The sequence below is a fragment of the Uloborus diversus genome, chromosome 7 (genome assembly GCF_026930045.1).
Source record: "Uloborus diversus isolate 005 chromosome 7, Udiv.v.3.1, whole genome shotgun sequence".
Classification (NCBI taxonomy): Eukaryota; Metazoa; Arthropoda; class Arachnida; order Araneae; family Uloboridae; genus Uloborus; species Uloborus diversus.
This window is the reverse complement of record NC_072737.1, coordinates 24,573,363-24,593,622: the sequence shown is the minus strand read 5'-3', so window position 1 is coordinate 24,593,622 and position 20,260 is coordinate 24,573,363. Positions and strand designations below refer to the sequence as shown.

Below are 20,260 nucleotides of genomic sequence, written 5' to 3'. Positions count from 1 at the left end.
TTGACTAAAAAAAACAACCCTCCTGAAGGTATTTTTGATCAAAAAACCCGTTCAGAAGGTATTTTTGATCAAAAACAAAACCCTCACAAAGGTATTTTTGATCATCCCCCCCCAAAAGGTATTCTTGATCAAAAAAAAAAAAAAAAAAAAAAAAATCCCCCAGAAGGTAGTTTTGATAAAAACGCCCCCCTCCAGAAGTTATTTCCGGCTGTTCTAGTGTTTTGCTATTGAAATGAGTAAATAATAGTTAGGTAAATATAATTTGTCATATTTAGGAAAAATTAAAATGGCAACAAAATATAAGCATTCAATTTTGTTCAAATTTATTCACCTTATAAGAGTAACGAAAATGAAACGGCCGACTACTAGGTTTCTATGGCCGACTACTGGAGCATTTTCTCATAGTAACAATAGCTTGGTTTTTAAAATAAAAATATTATTCCAGAAACAAGTAAGTGAATATCTGAATTATCAGAAAGGTACAGCCTAAAGTTTTACATTGTTTTTGTTGTTGTATTGATAGCTGAAATTTATAGGTTAACAAAACTTAACAACTGATCTCTTAAAAGGCTGACTACTGGAGCATTTACCCTATTTGTTTTTTTATTTTCTGTCACAGGCTATTTCTAGTACTTAATTGTAGAATTAAAACCTTTTTTTTTTTTTGTAATTTCTACATGATTTTTTCACATGGGATGGTAATGACACTTTGTGTCTTTTTTACAAACTAAAGCATCATTATCTGCAAAATAAATGTACATGTTTTATAAACTAGTGTAGTTTTCCCAAGATACATATTTTGTCTTTCGAAAAAATGCCAAACTGCATCATTCCTGAAAAATTCAAAAATTAAAAATTCAGGTTTGCAAAATTCCACATTGCAGAAGAATGAATCAAATATTATATAAAATTAGGATTTGAATCAAAAGTGATGTTGTAAATAAACCAGTTCAGTTCATGAATTGCATGTTTACTTGCTAAAAGGCCATTTCACAGCATTTTGTCCAAATGTAGAGTTTGCAACATCACGCCCGGATCTGTGTACCTGCAGTGCAGGTACGCAGCTCATGTCCTTAAGCAGCACTCCATGTCTTTATGCGGCTCACATCCTTAAGGGGTCTAACCGTCCAAGAAATTGAAGAAAAAAAAAAGAATAATACTGAGACTTATAACGTTGCGAATATGCACTGCTGGCCTCTGTGGAGGGGTTCTACAGATTTTGTTGCAGGGGGAGGGGGTAGTATTTATAGATCTGGGCTTGCGCAACAAGATATATTTTTTTTGCCATAACTTATTTAATTTACTTTTTACTGTTTGATTAGCATTGTTTTATTTTTGGTTAGTCCAAACAACACACCAACTCAAAACAAAATAATATTCTTATCAAACAGTAAATTAAATAGTTCTGGCAAAGAAAGTGTCTAGTTGCATACTCTACATTTTAACAAAAAAATGTAATCAGGACCAGGGTTTTGGACAGAGCAGGAAGTTTATCATCCAAAAGAGTCTTAAACTATCCAAAAGTGTGCTAAAGCTAAAGGGGTCTAATCTAACCAATTTCTAGTTACTATACTATTATTAATGCACAAATATAAGAATTAATTACAGGTAATTAATGAATATTTGATATATTTTTCTCTGAAATGTTCATTTAAAAAAATATTTTATGTGAATAAATCGCTAATAACTCCATTATATAAAAACTCGTTCCGTTTCATAACTTTACCAACTGTTACAGAAGGGATCCCTTCTGTAACAGTTGGTAAAGTTATGAAAAGAAACGTGCAACACTACCAAAGTAATTTCAGTTCCACTTAAAACTCAAAGGACTATTAAATGTAATATTTAGAAGCTGATATAAGAAAAATAATTTTAGCATAATATTTTTAATACATTCTTTTAAAAATCATAAATTGAAGAATAATATTTTGTAGTAAGTTACCGCCCTAAGCTAGGGCTAAGGTAGAAATACTTAAAATATACCACCAGCTCAGTTATTCCATCCGAGGACTGCAGTTTCGTGCTTTTTAGCACTCATCGGCCCGGAATAAGAATCACATGAGCTGGCAGCGAAAATCCTCTTAAGGGAGCCAAGAGAGCCAAACAAACTGGTAACTAATGTAGAATTAGCACACCAGATGAGTGACCGCAGCAATGGTGCGGTTCAACTCAAAGATTGATGGCAAAGCATGGTATTTTGTAGTAAGAGTATACAAAACTTTTTGTTAAGAGGATTTTCGCCACCAGCTCATGTGATTCCTATTTCGGGCTGATGAGTGCTAAAAAGTACGAAACTGCAGTCCTCGGATGGAATAACTGAGCTGGTGGTGTATTTTAAGTATTTGAAGAATAATAGTTTGATGAATAAAACTTAAGTGCTTTTGTTTAAGAACTAGTGCAATTTTTGTTTTCAATTTATGTTTCTAATATAATTCATTCTAAATTTAAAATAAACAATCAGAATATAGTAGCTTGATAAATTTTAGGAAAAAAGATCACCATTTTCCAAGGGGAGATTAGGGGTAGTGTCATTTTTGATCATGAAATGACACTACAACCAAGACTAGAAAAACTACTTCAAAACTAAAGGAGTTTTAAATATACATTTTTTTCTTCTGATGAAAAATTATCATTTATTGCAGGGTAGACTGGGGGACGTTTACACCAATACGCAGTGCCTTTTTTACGAAACGAGTTATAACTGGAGATCCGACAGTCATACCTAGTTGATGCTACTCCCTAGCAAATATTCTCACAACTTTTTGAGCATCCATCGAGCTTCGGTTTAGCATGCAGATGGAAAAACTTTTTCTACCAAGTTGAGTCAATTTTGTGTTGAACGTTTTGAAGCTTATTGTGGATAAATAATACACAGTTAAGAACAAATAAATATACGAAAATTAGCAGAATTTTATCCTTTTTTGAGAGGTGTATTTGTATGGACAGAAAATTATTATGTTTTGTTGCATGTGAAAAATAAATCCAAACTCGCCGACGGGGCACGTTTACACATGTTCAGTGGGGCACATTTACGCACGTTCTTACTGTGTCTCATTACTCTGCCTTACTTCAAAACGGGGCCTGGACGCTTTTTTTGCTCTGTACTGTTTCAAACCTTTAATATTTTTATGTTATTTAGTTTTGAAAAATCACCATTCATTTCTAATTAAGAAACAGATTTGCATCTCATAGCTTACAATAATACAGAGTTGTCTTCATGCCTATAAAACATTCTTCAATTAATTGTGTGTAATTTTCTTATTATTAAAGTGTTTTAAGATTTTTTAAAAACATTTGAATTTGGTTAAATATTTCATGCACTTACTCCTTGCTAGAATTGCGTAGCTTTTACGTAAACTTGCCCCGCGTCCGGGGCAAATTCACGCAAACGACTTGGACTGAAAAAACAATTGTTTACAGTTAAAAAAGCAAGCTGTGCATCAACTGAATACAGTAGAAGACCGTTATAATGCACACCTTGGGACCAGAGCTTTTGCTTTATAGGGTCTGGTGGGGTAAAGTGGTCATAAAATCGTAGGTTTTCAAATTATGTGAGTAATAAATACAATAAATTCTTTAAACATTTAAACTTTTTTTGTTTTCATTTTACACTGCATTATTAAAGAACACAGTACATTGAGTTTTAGAAAAATAAATATTGATTTAAGTAGTTTTATAACACTTTCTTTTCCCTTTGTATTTATGACCACTTTACCCCATGGGGTGGGGGAAAGTGGTCATAGCATGGGGTAAAGTGGTCATAGTTAAAAATAGATGCAAAACCATTATAAACAATCCTAATATTTGTATATTTCGGTTATTTTTATAGTTACAAGTATATGCAAAAGCATATGTGTGTATATTCACGAGTATATACTGATAACTTACGATGTTTAAACGAAAAGCCGAAGGGCTAAATTTCGTAAGTCAGTCAACAATGTTACATGCTTATACAAGCAGAGATAATATCACACAGTGGAAGGTGCAGAATCAAATATTAATGTGAAGAAATGAACATTGGAAACTTGTTAAAATCTTACCAAAAATTTATTGGTCCATAGTAACTAAAATAAATATAACTAACAAAAATAAGTTTTTAAGAATAAAACCCGGCCATAAGTGGAGGCGGAGTTCGCAACTCCCCAACACCTATCGGACCTAACTCACAAGAGGCTGACGAACACAAAAGAAGAGAGAGAACGATTGGAATCGTTCACTATTTATACTTGCCTCATTTGCATATGATTGGGCATCAAAGGATGCCAACCTAAAACTGAAACTTTACACGTGCCGAAAGAGTTGAGAAGTTAATCTAATTTGAATAAAGTTAATTTTATATTACATTACATTAGGAATGAGAACGCGGATAAATATCGTTTACCGATGTCTATCATATCCCCCCTTCTCATTCAGTAATGTTATTAAACTTTAAATTTTTATACAATTTTAATAGATTCAAAAATAACCCAAAAAAAAATCCACTAAGGGCCAGGCTTAATCTTTTACAAAAAATTTAACAATCCAACAATAAACAAATATGGATATATATCCATCATAATACATCATCCATCAGCAGCTGCAGCTCAATACATCACCGCTTATTTGATTGAAGTCCTTTCTCAAAAATGTCCTTCTTGCCTATTGATGATCCACAGTCCAAGGAAATAGTAAGTCCAAGATTAACATTTCCACTGCAAACTATCTTGTCAAACTGTAATTGACAAAAATACTCGAAACAGTATCTTTGAAAGAGATAGGCACAATGATTTTACAAAAAAATTTTTTTTTTTCACAATGACAAAAATTATTTAAAACGCTTAGTTTCCAAAAATAAACTCTTGTCATTGAATCAAATTCCTCCATCTCAAAGATTAAACCAACGAGAAATTTGAAAAAGAATTTCAGTTGTTACAAAAATATTTATACTTTAATGTCCCATTATATTTATTATACTAAACAATTTAATACTATTAAAAATTAACAAAATATTTGTTCACAAAAACGATTCAGTTCAAAACGGGTCTGCGGCTTCGTAAAAATATCGGCCCTATTGGATTTACTACCTACATGTTTTACGGTAAAAATGTCCCGTTGAATCAAATCACAAACAAAAAATAATTTTACATCGATATGTTTTGTACGGTGAGTTTCAATCGGAGATTTAACAAAGTCAATGGCCCATTGATTATCAACGTACATTACAGATTTAATTTTACTTTTTCTAACAATTCCCCAGCGTAAACATTCGTTTAATACACGGTCAAACCACATAAGCTCTTTAGACACTTCACAAAGGGCCACAAACTCACTTTCCATAGTGGAAAGGCTAATACAACGTTCCTTGAAGGTTCGCCATTCAATCGGCGCATTATCCAACAAAATTAACTGCCCCCCGAGTAAAGTTCGATCATCTCGATTAGCTGCATAATCGGCGTCAGAAAAAGCTATTAATTGGGTTCCATTACAATTTAATTTAAGTTTTAAATATTTTGTTTGAAAAACATAACCCAGAAGTTTTAAAAGACCGTTCCAATGAATGACACCAGGGTTGCTTTGAAATTGACTGAAGATATTGACCGCATAACAAATGTCCGGTCTCGTTCTGCTCGCAATGAAAGAAAGACAACCCAACAAATTACGATAAGGAATCTTTGACATTTCAAATTTTTCATTTTCTGTATTAGGACAATTCGATTTCGAAAAAACAGTACCTTTACAAATCGGCAATGATGAAACCGGAAAATTAAAATGTTTGAACTTTTCAAAAACTTCAATGATATATTTCGTTTGGAACAAATTCAAACCATTTTCAGTTCTTTCAAATTCAACACCTAACAGTTTTTTCGTTTTTCCGAGAACTTTTAAGTCAAAATTTTTTCTAAGTAAATTTAAAACATGATTTAAATTCTTTTCTTTCCGTGCGAGCAAAACAATATCGTCAACATACAACAATAAAATGACACATGAATTATAAATATAAACACAATTACATTCTTCAAATTTCTGAAAATCAATTTTCAATAAAACACTGTTTATCTCAAAAAACCACATACGGCCACTCTGGTGCAAACCGTAAATTGCTTTATTAAGCTTACAAACTAGATTTTCTTTCCCTTCTATTGCAAAACCCGGTGGTTGTCTCATAAAGATGCATTCTTTTAGAGGTGCATATAAATAAGCATTCTTCACATCGCACTGCAAATCGAACCAACCTTCTGATATTTTCAAGGAAAAGAAAAATCGAACCAATGAAAAATGAATCGTCGGACTAAAAGTCTGATCGTACGATTCAGGGGATTGTGCATATCCCTGAGCAACAAGTCTCCCACGATACCTAACAATTTTCCCCGATTCATCTCTTTTAACATTGAAAACCCATCTCGATCCGATTGGTTTTTCATTTGCAGGCAAAGGTGTTAAATCCCACACTTTTCTGGAATGCATAACCTCTAATTCATCCCTCATTGAATCTAACCACTGGTCCTTTTGCTTAGATTTAAGAACCTGTTTGTAATTCTTAGGAATTACAATTTCATCATCTAGTCATAAGTTACATAAATTTAAATGAACAGTTTGATCAGAAATTTCACCTTGATATAAATTTTTACCATTAAAATCAAATAAATGTGGCTTAAACAAAATAGCATTTTTAGAACAATATTTTTCAACATCATTTAAAGAACGTAATCGTTTAGAAGAATGTTTCTCATAAAAATAAATATCAGTACGAGATTTATCTGACCTTGGGATTGCTTTCCTCACCCATTCTGTTTCACGCAGCTGTGCGCGTGGTGGGTTTTCCCCATTTTCACTCAAGTCAGAATTCGAATCTGATTCATCCCCGCTCGTCTCGCTTTCACTCTCATCAGAAGATAAGAATTTAGACGGCGTACTCGGGCTTTCACTTCCGTTATCCGATTCGGAATTCGGTTCATTTTCTGAATTTTCAGAATCTGATTGAATATTTGACCATTTGAGACAGGGACCCAGCACAGCTCCACTAGAGTCACTCTCTGATATATTTTTAAAAGCTTCTTAGTAATAAACATTTTCATTAAAATTTACATTTATACTTTCAAAAATTTTTCCGCTTTCGGGAATCCAGATACGAAAACCCTTAGTGTTAAATGCATAGCCCAAAAATATACCTTTTTTAGCTTTAACATCAAGTTTATGTCTTTGCTGACGGGGTGTTCCAAGATAACACAAAACACCGAAAGGTTTGACGTGCCTAGCACTTGGCTTACGTCCACCATATAACTCAAAAGGTGTTTTCGTTTGTCCTGAGTGACAAATCCTATTCCAAGTATAATTGAAATAAAGCATAGCATCCGGCCAAAATCTTTTACTTAGCCCGCTTTCTTCCAATAATACTGTTGCAGCATTAGCGGCTGAGCGATTGTACACTTCGGCCAAACCGTTCATCTCTGGACTGAAAATATTGGTTAACTCATGTTTTATACCGTTATCCAAACAATAATTGTCAAAAACTTTATTTACGAATTCTCCCCCGTTGTCAGTTCTAACAGCTTTTACTTTAAGATTTAAAAATCTTTCAGCACGCTTTATGTGCCTTACGAAAATTTCTGGTACTTTGCTCTTTTCACTAATTGGATACAAAGCAGATTTACGTGAAAAATCATCAATGATTGATAAATAAAAACGTTCCCCCTTATTTCCCTTAATATTACATGGACCCCACACATCAGCATGAAGTAATTCAAGGGGACATTTAGACCGTATTTTACCTATTGGTTTAAATGAAACACGTTTAAATTTACCAATTTTACAATTTTCACAATCTATTTTTACATTTTTGAATTTAGGCAGGCCATAGACACACTCAAATTCACCGCTCTTTCTGATACTATCGGTGTTAATATGTGCCAGCCTTCTATGCCAGAATTCTAATTTTTCTACATTAGAGCATTCAATTTTCTCATTTTCGAAATGATCATTACTTTTATTTGGTTTTATACTTTCTTGATACGATTTATTATACAAAATTTGAGGTTTTACAAAATAAATGCCATTTCTTAAAATTGCTCTAAATATAAATCCATTTCGACCAGATATCGTCACGGAGCCGTTTCCCCCTTCAAACTTAGCACCCCCCTTATCGAATTTAGTACCCGATAACAAATTTTGACGCAGATTAGGAGAGTACATTACATCTTTTAAAACAATGATAGTATCATCAAACTTTAATTTCACAGTTCCCATCCCCAAAATGGGGAAAGTTTCATTTCTAACGGCTACAGCCATTTCTTTGTTTCGTAATGGTTTAAAGTCCTCAAACGCACTACGAATGTTGACGAAATGATGGGTGGAACCAGTGTCGAAAATAAATTCATTTGGGTCTTCTGATACTTCATTTAGATGTACTTCGGAAATGAAAAAGTTCTGGTACTCACATGTTTCCTTTTCCACTGATGGGGAACTGCACCTCGCAGTTTTCTTGTTCGTCTTCCTCTAATTCCGGATTGGTGATCTTGACTTTCTGTTACGTTGTTCGAGGTCCTTGTCAACTTTATTTTGACACACGTTACTTTTATGGCCGGGTTTATTACAGTTAAAACAAATTAGTTTCCCTTTTACTCAGTGGCGGATCATGCGATTTTGGGGCCCCAGGCGCAACCTATCCGGAGGCCCCCTTTAATTGACGCAATGAAAGTGATATGGTTTCCTATATTTACAATGCAAAAAATCATATTTTTTTAATCAACAAGCTTTTGGGGGGGGGGGCGGGGATTATTCTTATTTAAAAAGGAAAAACAACGATATTTCTGACAAAAAAAGTTTACTGCGAAAAATTTTGTCTTTGTTTTTTGGTAATTTAGGTAGTGCAGGGTGTGAGATCCGAACCCCAATTTCAGACCATCTAGCAAAATCGCAGCTTTCCCCTGTTTTTCAATGCGCATCATTCAGTGGCGCAACCAGAGAGAAAAACAATCTTAGGGGCGGGAGGTTTTATTTCATTTGGCCCAGAAAAAAAGAGAGAGGAGAAAGAGAACCTTTAATTGGATAGCAAAAAAAAAAAGAAGAGAGGGGGGCCCGGGGGAGAATTCTCCCCCGGGAAAAATTTTAAACTCGTAGTTTTAAAAACGCAGTTTTAGACTTTCTTTGATGATGTTAGGGGGCACAAAGGTGTAGCTGCAGGCAGGTCCGGATCTGCGCAACCGCAGACCCCGTAGTGCGGAGGTGCACCTGTTTTTTTTACGGCCCAAGAAATTGAAGAAAAAACTGAAAAAATCTAGCACTCTAAGACTTATTAACGTTACAAATATACACTGCTGGCCTCTGAGGCCCTACAAATTTTGTTGTAGGGGGTCCGAAATTTATAGATCCGGTCCTGGGTGCAGGGGTCTCAGCGGAAAGTTGTTGAAATTGAAGTCCTAAAAACACGATTATAGGTTATATTTATTGACGTTAGGGTAAGGGATGGAGCTCAGGGACTGCCTTTAATCGATTTTTTTTTCAAAACAATAGATAGAGATCAATTCCTCCCCCCCCCCTTCCCAATTTTCGAAACTGTATAGTTTCAAAAATTGTGATGAAAACCTTCGTGAGAGATTTGCTTTTGTTTCTTTCTTGAAAATTGTACAGTATAATGAAATCCATACTTAAAGGATAACTTAATAGGCAAGACCGGTTATAGTTTAGACACATTTTACATTTTCATTTTTGTTATATTTGTTATTTTATATTTTTCTTTACGAGGGTTACGTACCAAATCAAAATTTCATCGGATGCAAGCACTATTTTCTTATTAAATAATGATTTCAAACCTTTGTAGAGATAATGTATTCGCAACAATAATATCTTAAATTTCTTCTCGAAATTTATTAACTATACTCAACGTGAGTCAAGTAGATACACAAAAGAATAAACTGTTGCGCTGAAGTAATGAGCGAAATGAAGTTTTTAAGGGTTGTTTTGAAAGAAGATTTTCACAAAATATTTTGTTCGAGTGAGATGCTAAAAGTAAATTTGATTTAGTTAATGTAAATAAATTATGGCTATCTTCTCCGAATTACGCTCTTTTAAATATTTCTGGAGTAATTTCATTCATTTGAGGTTTTTTTTTTTTTTTTTTTTGAGCAATCACGATTGCTTATTGTTCTCATTTGACTGTTTTTGGCGTTACGCTGATTTTATTTTTCCGCCAGCAATCTCTGCCAGCACCACCGTCGTGTCGACCGGCCTCACGATGCTGCTCCTCTTACGAAAACCGTCTCCAGGTTGCGTCCATGTCCTACAAACACACGCATACACACACACGCCTACACACTCATGCCTGCGCACAGACACAAACACACACTCCTACACACATACACACACTCATGCCTGCACACAAACACATATGTCTACATACACATATACGCACACTCATGCCTGCACACAGACACAAACACATATGTCTACATACACACACACGAACGCCTACACACACAGCACTGCAGACACAACACGCACACACATGCATACATACACACACACGCACCCACACACATGCGCCTACACAAACATACACGCTTGTGATTGCGAAAGACATAATTTGAATTCAAGATGCCAAAAATTCAAAAAAAAATTTTTTGAGCAATCACGAATTGCTTATTGATTATTTACTTGACCAAAGTTGATGTTGCTCTGATTTTTCAGATTACCATGGCGATGGCTGTTTTTATTATTTATTTAGAGAGCAAAATTTTCGTAGTCATAGTTACAAATCGTCTGAGGCCAAGGGCTTCAAATAGGGAGGGGGGTGAGAGGGGCGGTTGCACTCCCAAATTTTTCACTCAGAATAATAAAAAAAAAATGGTCAATTCATTTAAGATAACTTATAAAATCATTTGCCTGCATTTTCAGAACAGAAAAAACTGGTTTAGAATAATTATTTTCCTTAACTAAAGAAGTAGTCTCTTCATATGGGTTAAATATGTCAAAAATGCGTAGTCTATGTTATGATCGGGCATCTTGTATGAGATGCCGGTACAGTGTTGAGACTGCGCAATTTTTACGCGTAAACTCCATGTCATTTTACATAAGTTTTTATTCTCATGTTATATTTTAATGTTTAGCTAGTAAGTATTCATTGACTCCTTGTACTAGAAACACATTTTAGTAACTCGATGTATTATATGCTTTCTTAGAAACTCTTTGTAAAGCTATGCTCTTTTTGAAAAACATCCTATATCAAAAAATACTTTCACGTCTACAAATATATCTTGATGCTCTTTACTTGACAATCTCTGAGTGACACACGATGGTATTCAAGAGTTAAATCTATAAAAGTCCCCTGAACGAATTACTGGAAAGCGACTTTTTCAATGATAGGAAATCTGATGTCATTTTGATAGGTATGACTTTGTTTGAATTTTCGTTTACTGTACTTATATTGTGGAGCGTTTTTTTGAACAATGCTACACTCTATCACAAAACTTTCAATCCGTTAATCATAATTCATGGATTGACAATTGAAACTTAGTAATTTTCGAACAAAATGATCAATTCAGTTTCTCAAGAAATTGAGACAGGATTTGATTAGATACATTTATCATTGGTCTTAAGTTCAATATTACGTAGATCGGTTACAGAAAACAAAAAAGAAAATATTACACTTATAAGTTAAATTTATAGCATGAGGGAAGAAGAACTGTTTTGTGAATTGCGCGACTATACTTTTTAATGACGCAAAACAAATACTAGCCCAATTTAAAAAGTTTTCTTGGTTATTTTACAGAGAAGAATCTGAAGGAAATGTGTTTTTTAACATAACTTTCTTGCTTCCATTGTTTTTTGACTGTTTCAATCAGGTCAGTCATTTGAAAGATGACTTTTGTGTCTCGCTCTCAACATCAAAATTGCCTTATTATTCTTAACATTAAAACCATTTTGTTATCACTTTCTGTTAACCAATATGTATTTTATACCATACTGAGGAAAATCCTGTTCAAGAAAATCGACCCCCCAAACGAAATTCTGAAAATACCGCCCCTGTCTGAGGCTTAGCTCAAGCAGACTTGGCATTTAAAAAAGGCTTTTTTTGCGTAAAATTAAGTTTTTCAGAACAAAAAACTTATCTAGATGAAATTAAACAGCAAAAATTCATCTAAATACAAAATTTAAAGATAACTAATTCCCATCTTTTGAAATTGATAAGAAATAAAAATACATAACGTTATACGCTGCAAATAATCTTTATTATAAGTGTACCTACTGGTCGATATGGGCTATTAATTCTTCATCTGTATTACCGCATCCGAATCACCATTTCTTTTTTGTGGATATGTCTTGTATTACCAGGAGGGTGTACAGAAATTTTGGGATCCATCACAAATAAAACTTTTACGGGCCCCCTCCATATTATTTACCCCTACTATTTATGCCCCCATCAGGCTCGGCCCGGGTCAACAAGTGTCCCTTCTCCCCCCCCCCCCCCATGTACTCCGCTAATGCGTATTACCAATTCAAGAAAATCCAAAGTCATAATATGACGGGTGTAACGTTCTTGACCATTTCCATTATCTTCCATTTGTAGAAACAAGAAACCCAACGTGTAGGTACTTATCGCAATTCATGATTGTAAAAAGCGTAATTTGAATTCAATAAGTCGAAATTCAAATGCGAATCCTGGATGCTCTTTTTTTTTTTGTGTGTGTGTGTGTGTGTGTGTGTGTGTATAGGGGGGGGGGGGGGGTCATTTCTAAGCCTTTCTGGAAAAAGAAAATAACCATTAAAATTTGTGAGCCTAAGTATAATTCGGTTTCAATTAGATCTAAACGCAATGTATCAACTTTACCGAAACAACACCATTACGTTAACTCAGAAACGTGGGAAAAAAACATCAGCGAATATCAGAAACTTCTGTTAGGAAAAATCATGTCTTCTATTCAAGGAACACAAATCTTGGTTTAATATGATATAACTACTTAAACACCCTACGCGACAGTTGAAAACAAACTATAAAAATTTACTTTTGTGCGCAAGAAAGCATTTTTTTTTTTACGGAAAACTTGCAAACAAAAAAAGACAGCTGTGGAATAATCATAACTCGGCGGCAGGGCTGTGGAGTCGGAATCGGGCTCATTTTAGGGTAAAGGAGTCGGAGTCGTTCGAAAACATGTCGACTCCGACTCCGGGTTTCATTTTTTTTTCTTTAATTTTTCCTGACTCTCCTTGCATTTTTTTAAAAATTAACTACTAATTAATTTTATTACATGTATAAATACCTACTAATAAGAAAATAACTCATTGTGGCAACCAACTGGCTTGATTGTTTATCGAATTTTCTGTAACAGCTACCTACGCCGTCTCCTAGTTTGCTTATTTTCTAACTTAATTTAACTGATAGCAAACAATTTTGTTGCCTAACATTTTCTAAATAATTACTTTGAAATAAAAATAATATATTTTTTACCTCGATCTCTGTTATAAAATAGTAAAAGGAATGCATGTATCGCTTGAGCAAGTCGAAAAACTTTTCAGGGTGCTTGGTAAATTCAAAAGAGTGTTGGTACGAAAGCACAAATACAAAAGATCCGATAAAATATAGGGGATAATGTTGTACCTTGGAACACTTTTCATATTTTAATTTTTAACGTCAATTATTTGAATCAAATTTAAAATCTAAAAGTCACATTAAAATACCCCAACATACTTCTATAGAATATATATTTTTTAATTCAGACAATTTGAAAATAAAATGTTGCCAGCCATTTAAAGTATAACTTCCAAGCTACCCCAAAGTTCAACATCCTATTGTACCTTGGGACACATCCTGTTGTTCTATGGGAAAGTCTTCATGATTCAGGAAACAGCCTTTTTATACTTGAACCAATTTTGCACCAGAAAAGAAAAAGTTGTTTAAAAGACTACATATAAGATTAGAACATTGTTCCATGTTCCTAAACATATCTTAATTATTACGAATCATGCATATGTTGTACCTTGGAACGTGTCCTAAGGTACAAAATGTTTGGCTTTCCTAAGGTACAATCACCAATTTAATGAAAACAAAAATGATGGTCAATCTAGAAGCACTATAAATAATTTGCTTATGAGAAACTAATGAAAGTACTTCTCTTTTATAACAGAATAAAATTCAGTTGACTAAATTTACAAATACATACAAAGACGGAAAATGAAATGAAAAAGAAGAAAATATTTACTTTTGAGTCATGAAATTCGCTTTCTCTCACAAAATCGTCAATTTTACTCCTTTGATGCTGATTTTTACTATGGCACCATTTAGGGTGAAAGGTTACTATTAGAGATTATAAAAACATGGCTGCTAAAAATAGATTCTTAGAAATTAGCAGTGCCCCAAGGTACAACACTCCCCCCCCTAAATGTTTTTTTATAATTCTAAAAATTTTATCTAAGAAAGCTTGGTTAACACTGAAAAGTACAAAATAAAATTAGTATATGATTTATTGCTTACAACACTCAATAATTATAATTAATCCTAAAATCTTCATATTAAGGTTCATTCTGAAGCCGTCAATTAAAAAATTAAAATTAAAAATTGAGCCAAGAAATGTAGGTATCTAGTTAAAGCTATTCGTACAAAGCTGTATACCGCCGCATTTTGTGTAAAATTTGCTCCAGACGTACATGTACACGACCTCTCTCCGCAATATAGTGCAATATTTTTGTTGAAATTTTTAAGATGAAATTTAAGATTTATTATTGGGGAATTTTTTCAGAATTAAAGAATCTCAATTTTTATAAACTCTGAAATTAAGTTGAGGTGTCACCCACCAGATGAGTGCCACCCGGGAGGGAGGGGGAGGGGCGCCACCTCTCAAGAAAAGTTTTTGACTTAGCAAAAAAGTTTTTTTTTCTTTCAAAACTCTTTCTCTCACTCTTCTCAGTGCTTTCAAAAATTGAAAACACATGATTTGATCAGCATCTGTTAAACATTAAAGGGGAGCAAATTAATCTTTTTCATTTTTTAAAAAAATGGGACTTTTTAGTAATCTTACTTTAGAAATCGCACCTATCGGATAATTTGATTTTCATATTGAATTTCTAACGTTGTATGCATCTTAGGTTTAAAATCAAATACAACGCGAAAATTTCATTAAAAAAGAATTAATATTTGAATCTCTATTTAGGAGTTTTCCCCCCTTCCCATAAGAGGGATTTGAAAAAATAAATTTAAAAAAATAAAAAAGCCGCAGTCGGAGTCGGATGTTTCAAAATCTGGGAGTCGGAGTCAACCATTTTCCTTCTGACTCCGCAGCCCTGCTCGGCAGCAGGAAAAATTCAGCATCGTAAAAAGAATGTTGCGTAGGAGCATTGCCTCAAAAAGAACTTTTCCCGACTCTTTTGAAACAATATCGTTTTTAAACTTATGATCAAAAAGGAAAACGCATTGGAGAAAAAAAAGTGTGATTGCTCACCTAAATCCCAGGGCTGTTTTATTTTTGTAAATGCTTTTTTCTTTCATTAAACTAGCAAGATTCTGAACACTTACAAGACAACACTCACTGACTGAACTACTGAATTGGATTGAAATGTACCGGACAGAAAAGTTCTCGCGGCGATTTTCCAAGGTCAATCCAACCCCCCTGTCTTAGTGCCATAAAAATGCCTTTCCTTTTGTTACTTCTTATCTAACACCCCACTTTCTCAGGGACAAAATACGACCTTGAAGAAAAAAGCGGGAATTGTCCTATCTCAGAAAAATTGCTGAGTTACGGTACAGTGCGAAATATGCTAGATGAAGTTTTCCGGAGGAAAGAAACAAATATATATTTTGAAACTTTAAACCTTATACACATACAAAAAAAAAAAAAAAAATTGTCCAAAATTTCTCTTCTGGAAAAATTTAAACAAAGCCACCAGAAGCCTGGGGCCCCTTTAGATGCAGGGGGAATTATTGGGAGCAATCAGCCAGCATCTAAAATCCATGACTAATTGTCAATTTCCAGTAGTTTTGAGCATTTTCCACTCAAAATTATGACTTTCCATGGCAAATTCGCAAAAGAAAGATTTTTTCCCGGAAAAATTCAAACGAAGACAGATGAAGCCTGGGGGCCCTTCAGACACAGGGGGCCCTATTGGGAGCAACCAGCCCGCGCCTAAAATCCATGACAAACGGTCAATTTACAGGACTTTTGAGCATTTTCCACTCAAAATTTTGACTTTCCATGGCAAATTCTCAAAATAAAGTTTTTGTCCCAGAAAAATTCAAACGAAGGCAGCTGAAGTCTGGGGCCCCTTTAGACGCAGGGGGCCCTATATTGGGAGCAATCAGCCCGCGCCTAAAATCCATGACTAACTGTCAATTCCATGGGTTTTGAGCATTTTTCACTCAAAATTATGACTTTCCATGGCAAATTCTCAAAAGAGAGTTTTTTATCCCAAAAAAAATTCAAACGAAGGCAGCTGAATCCTGGGGCTCCTTCAGACGCAGGGGGGCCCTATTGAGAGCAATCAACCCGCGCCTGAAATCCACGACTAACTGTCAATTTCCATAAGTTTTGAGCATTTTCCACTCAAAATTATGACTTTCCATGGCAAATTCTCAAAAGAAAGTTTTTTTCCCGGAAAAATTCAAACGAAGACAGCTGAAGCCTGGGGCCCCTTTAGACGCAGGGGGCCCTATAGGGAGCAATCAACCCGCGCCTAAAATCCATGACTAACTGTCAATTTCCAGCAGTTTTGAGCATTTTCCACTCAAAATTTTGACTTTCCATCTTTTAGGAAATGACGCGGCTCCGAGGCCCCTTGCTTTGCTGGAGGCCCCAGCTAGCGCCTCATGCGCCTATTCGGTGATCCGCCACTGCTTTTACTCCTTTCTTGTCAAAATTACCCGGTTTCTTTACAAAGTTAGCCCTGCCCTACCCAATTGTATCATAACAATTACGTGTTCAGTATCATGATGTATTAAGATGTTTTCGAATTGTCAGCAGAGTAGAGTATTAGACTTCGTGTTTTTGTAATGAAATGGAATGTTGTAACTGACTTGTCTTTTTGCTGAATCGGTAGATGACAAGTGTTTGGAAATCTTTTCAAATTGTTTTCCCCGCATCGACGTTGAATGAAAACTGAAAATAGAAGCTTTTCTTTTGCCTTTTGGAAATTTGTATCGAATCTTTAAGCAATGTGTAGTGTAAACTTTTTCTCAGATGTTTCGTTTGCATTTTATGGGGGGATATAGTTGGTTTGGTGTTAGGCAGAATAGTGGCTGCTAAATTCAGCGGAAGACCTGGACTTGTTCCAGGGGGGAAGCTGTAACAGTTGCACTATTTAGGTTTTTTTTCGGGGATATTTTGAGATTTTGATGGTTGTTTTTTTTGAAATTAGGTTTTTTTTATTTTTGGCGTTTTTCGTGTTCTTATCAATCATGGCATCCCAGAGTGTTCCTATCGAAAAATTAAGGTCTGACAACTATGTGAGTTGGTCATCTGATATTAAATTTGTCCTAATGGAACGAGGTCTATGGAATATTGTAAATGGCATTGAAAAGGAACCTTTTTCTAATGATGAAAAAAAGGCTACTGAGCAAGAGATTCGTAATTTTCAAAATCAACAGGATGTGGCTCTATCCATAATTTATTTAAATTTGGAGAAAAATTTCAAAAAGATAATTGAAAATCAGGTCAACGCGGCTGATGCCTGGAAGGCTTTGAAAGATCACTTCTTTCCTGACAATCGTTGTCAGCACATGACATTGTTTTCAGAGTTATCCCAATGTCGTATAAAAGAGGAAGAGTCGATAAATCTTTTCGCTGCCCGTACTCGGCAAATTTTCGAAAGAATTAAGGCTATAGACGCGAATTTCTCTGAAAATTATTTGATTTTTCAAATTTTGCGTCATTTGCCCTCAGAATTTGACAATATTTGTCAAGTTATTCTTAGAACTACTGCACAGGAATTCACATTTAATAAAGTAGTCAGCGAACTTTTTGCCGAGGAATCGCGAATTCGACTAAAAGATGAGGATGATAAAATTATTGGCAGGGCTAACTTTGTAAAGATATACGTGTCGTGTAAACATTAGTAAGCACGTTCATATACGAGTAGATACATGTATGCATTAGATACATGCATGCACGTGCCTACTCAAGTATATACGTGTATACACGAGTATATAAGCATGTATACGTGATTACCTACAGGAGTGTATACGTGTCTACACCAGTATATGAGGGGGGACTCAAAAGTAACCAGATTTTTGTTCCAAAATATTTATATATTAGTTTATTCACAAAATTTCTTTTGTATCTTTCAAAGTTTTCACCCTTAGATGAAATACACTTGTTAATTCTTTTTTTCCACTGTTAGCAGCTGCCCTGGAAGCTTTGACCATGTTCAGTGTCCGTTGCGAAACAGGTTTTACAGCCTCTACATCATCAAAACGCTTCGATTTCAGAATTTTTTTCATCCTCGGGAACAGAAAAAGATCACAGGGGGCTAGGTCTGGCGAATACGGGGGTCGAGAAACGACTGGCCACCCCTGACAGGCCAAGTAGCGGTTAATAGTGAAGGCTGTGTGTACGGGAGCGTTATCATGGTGAAAGAACTATTCTTCTGATCGCCCGTGGGAGCTCCAACTCATTCTTGTTTCTTCTAAAGTTTCGTCAATCGTAAAACGACGACTCTCGTTGATTTTTGGGCTGATTTTTTCAGCGTTTTCATCATTTCGAGACGTTGAAGGGTGCTTAGAGCGAGCATGATCTTCAACATTCATTCTACCACGTTTAAAGTGCCCAAACCCCTCGAAAACTTGTGTACGGCTCATAGCATCGTTCTTGAAAGCTTGTTGAAACATTTGGTAAGCTATTCCACAACCGACTTTTCAAGCAGGAAGCAAAATTTCAAGCTTACAGTTCATTCTTTTAAATCTGCCGTGATAATTTCGCAGGCAGAAAGCAACAACACCTGAGAAAACTAACACTACGATCATACGTTATGAACTAAACTGATGCCACTTGCACAGCTGGTTTGTGAAAGTCTCTACTTGAGCCCTCTAGCTGGAGAACACTCTACTACATCTATTATTGGCATTGCACCGTTAGTCCGGTTTCTTTTGTGTCCCCCCTCATATACGTACCATTGGTACGCACGGGTATATACGCGTTTAAACGAACATTATATTCGTGTATGCACTTGTATCTCGAGTACAAACGTGCATACCTGAGTATATACGTGTACAGTAGACGTATACACACATATATAAGAGTACATACACACATACACGAGTTAATTCATGGATACATCCAGTGTATGTTTGTACGTATCTACTCATATATATATATATATTGTAAAGCACGAGTATATACGTATGTATACGTGCAAACATGAGAGTATATACCAGTATAGACGTATTTACGTACATTTACGTGTATACACCAGTACATGTTTGTACGAGTATGCAAGCTGATATACATGTGTGCCAACAGAACGAATCCAAGCTCTTGGGTAAAAAAATCTAAGGAGTGTGAGAGGGGAGGATAAGAAGCAAAGAATTATAAGGATCTTAGGCTTGCTGACACGCTACATGCACACAAAGTCAGAAACTGATGGATGCAAACAAATTGCAATTTTGTTACACAAACATCATTTCACCCAACATTTTAGTTTTTAAGAAATATTTAGAGCAGTTGTAAACGTTACGGCCAGTAGTTGCTCTAATACAAGCATCGCAACAAAGGCGCAGAGACAGATGAAACTTTTTCAAAAGTCTCGTTATTGCAACAGAAAGTGCTTTGTGATTGCGATGCATGTCTTACAGCTGATGGCCGCAAATTTCATCAATTGCATTAAAACTTTCTTGAGGCCTAAAATGTTGTGTAAAATTTTCTTTGTGTAATAAATTTCACCTGTTTTTCATGCATCAGTTTCTGGCTTTGAGTGTGTGTAGCGCGTCAGCATTGTTTTTGTGACCATATGTTCCTTATGATTCTTGCTTCTTATCCTCCCCTCTAACACATTTTAATAATTTGCTCAAAAGTTTGAATTCACCCTGTTTACTTGTCTATCATATGCTTGTATGTAAGTGTCTACTCGAGTACATACATGTGTATTCGTGTCTACCTGAGTATATAAGTGTTTATATATATATATATATATATTTATAAAATTAAGCAAACAGAATTTCAAATACTAAACAAATTAAAAATAATTAATGAAGATAAAAAGGAAAATTGCAAACAGCTATTAAGTAGGAAAAGATAAAGTATGAATCCAGAGCTCATCAGTCGTGGAGGATTCATTAATTATGGTCAAAAGACCAAAATTTTAACTA

General features: G+C 34.9%; 1 long non-coding RNA gene across 1 annotated transcript in view; it reads right to left on the bottom strand.

Annotated features, from left to right (window-relative positions):
* The window catches only part of LOC129226263 (uncharacterized), a 76,621-nt gene that overhangs the window by 758 nt on the left and 55,603 nt on the right, over positions 1-20,260 (bottom strand). The gene's annotated exons all lie outside the window — the stretch shown is intronic.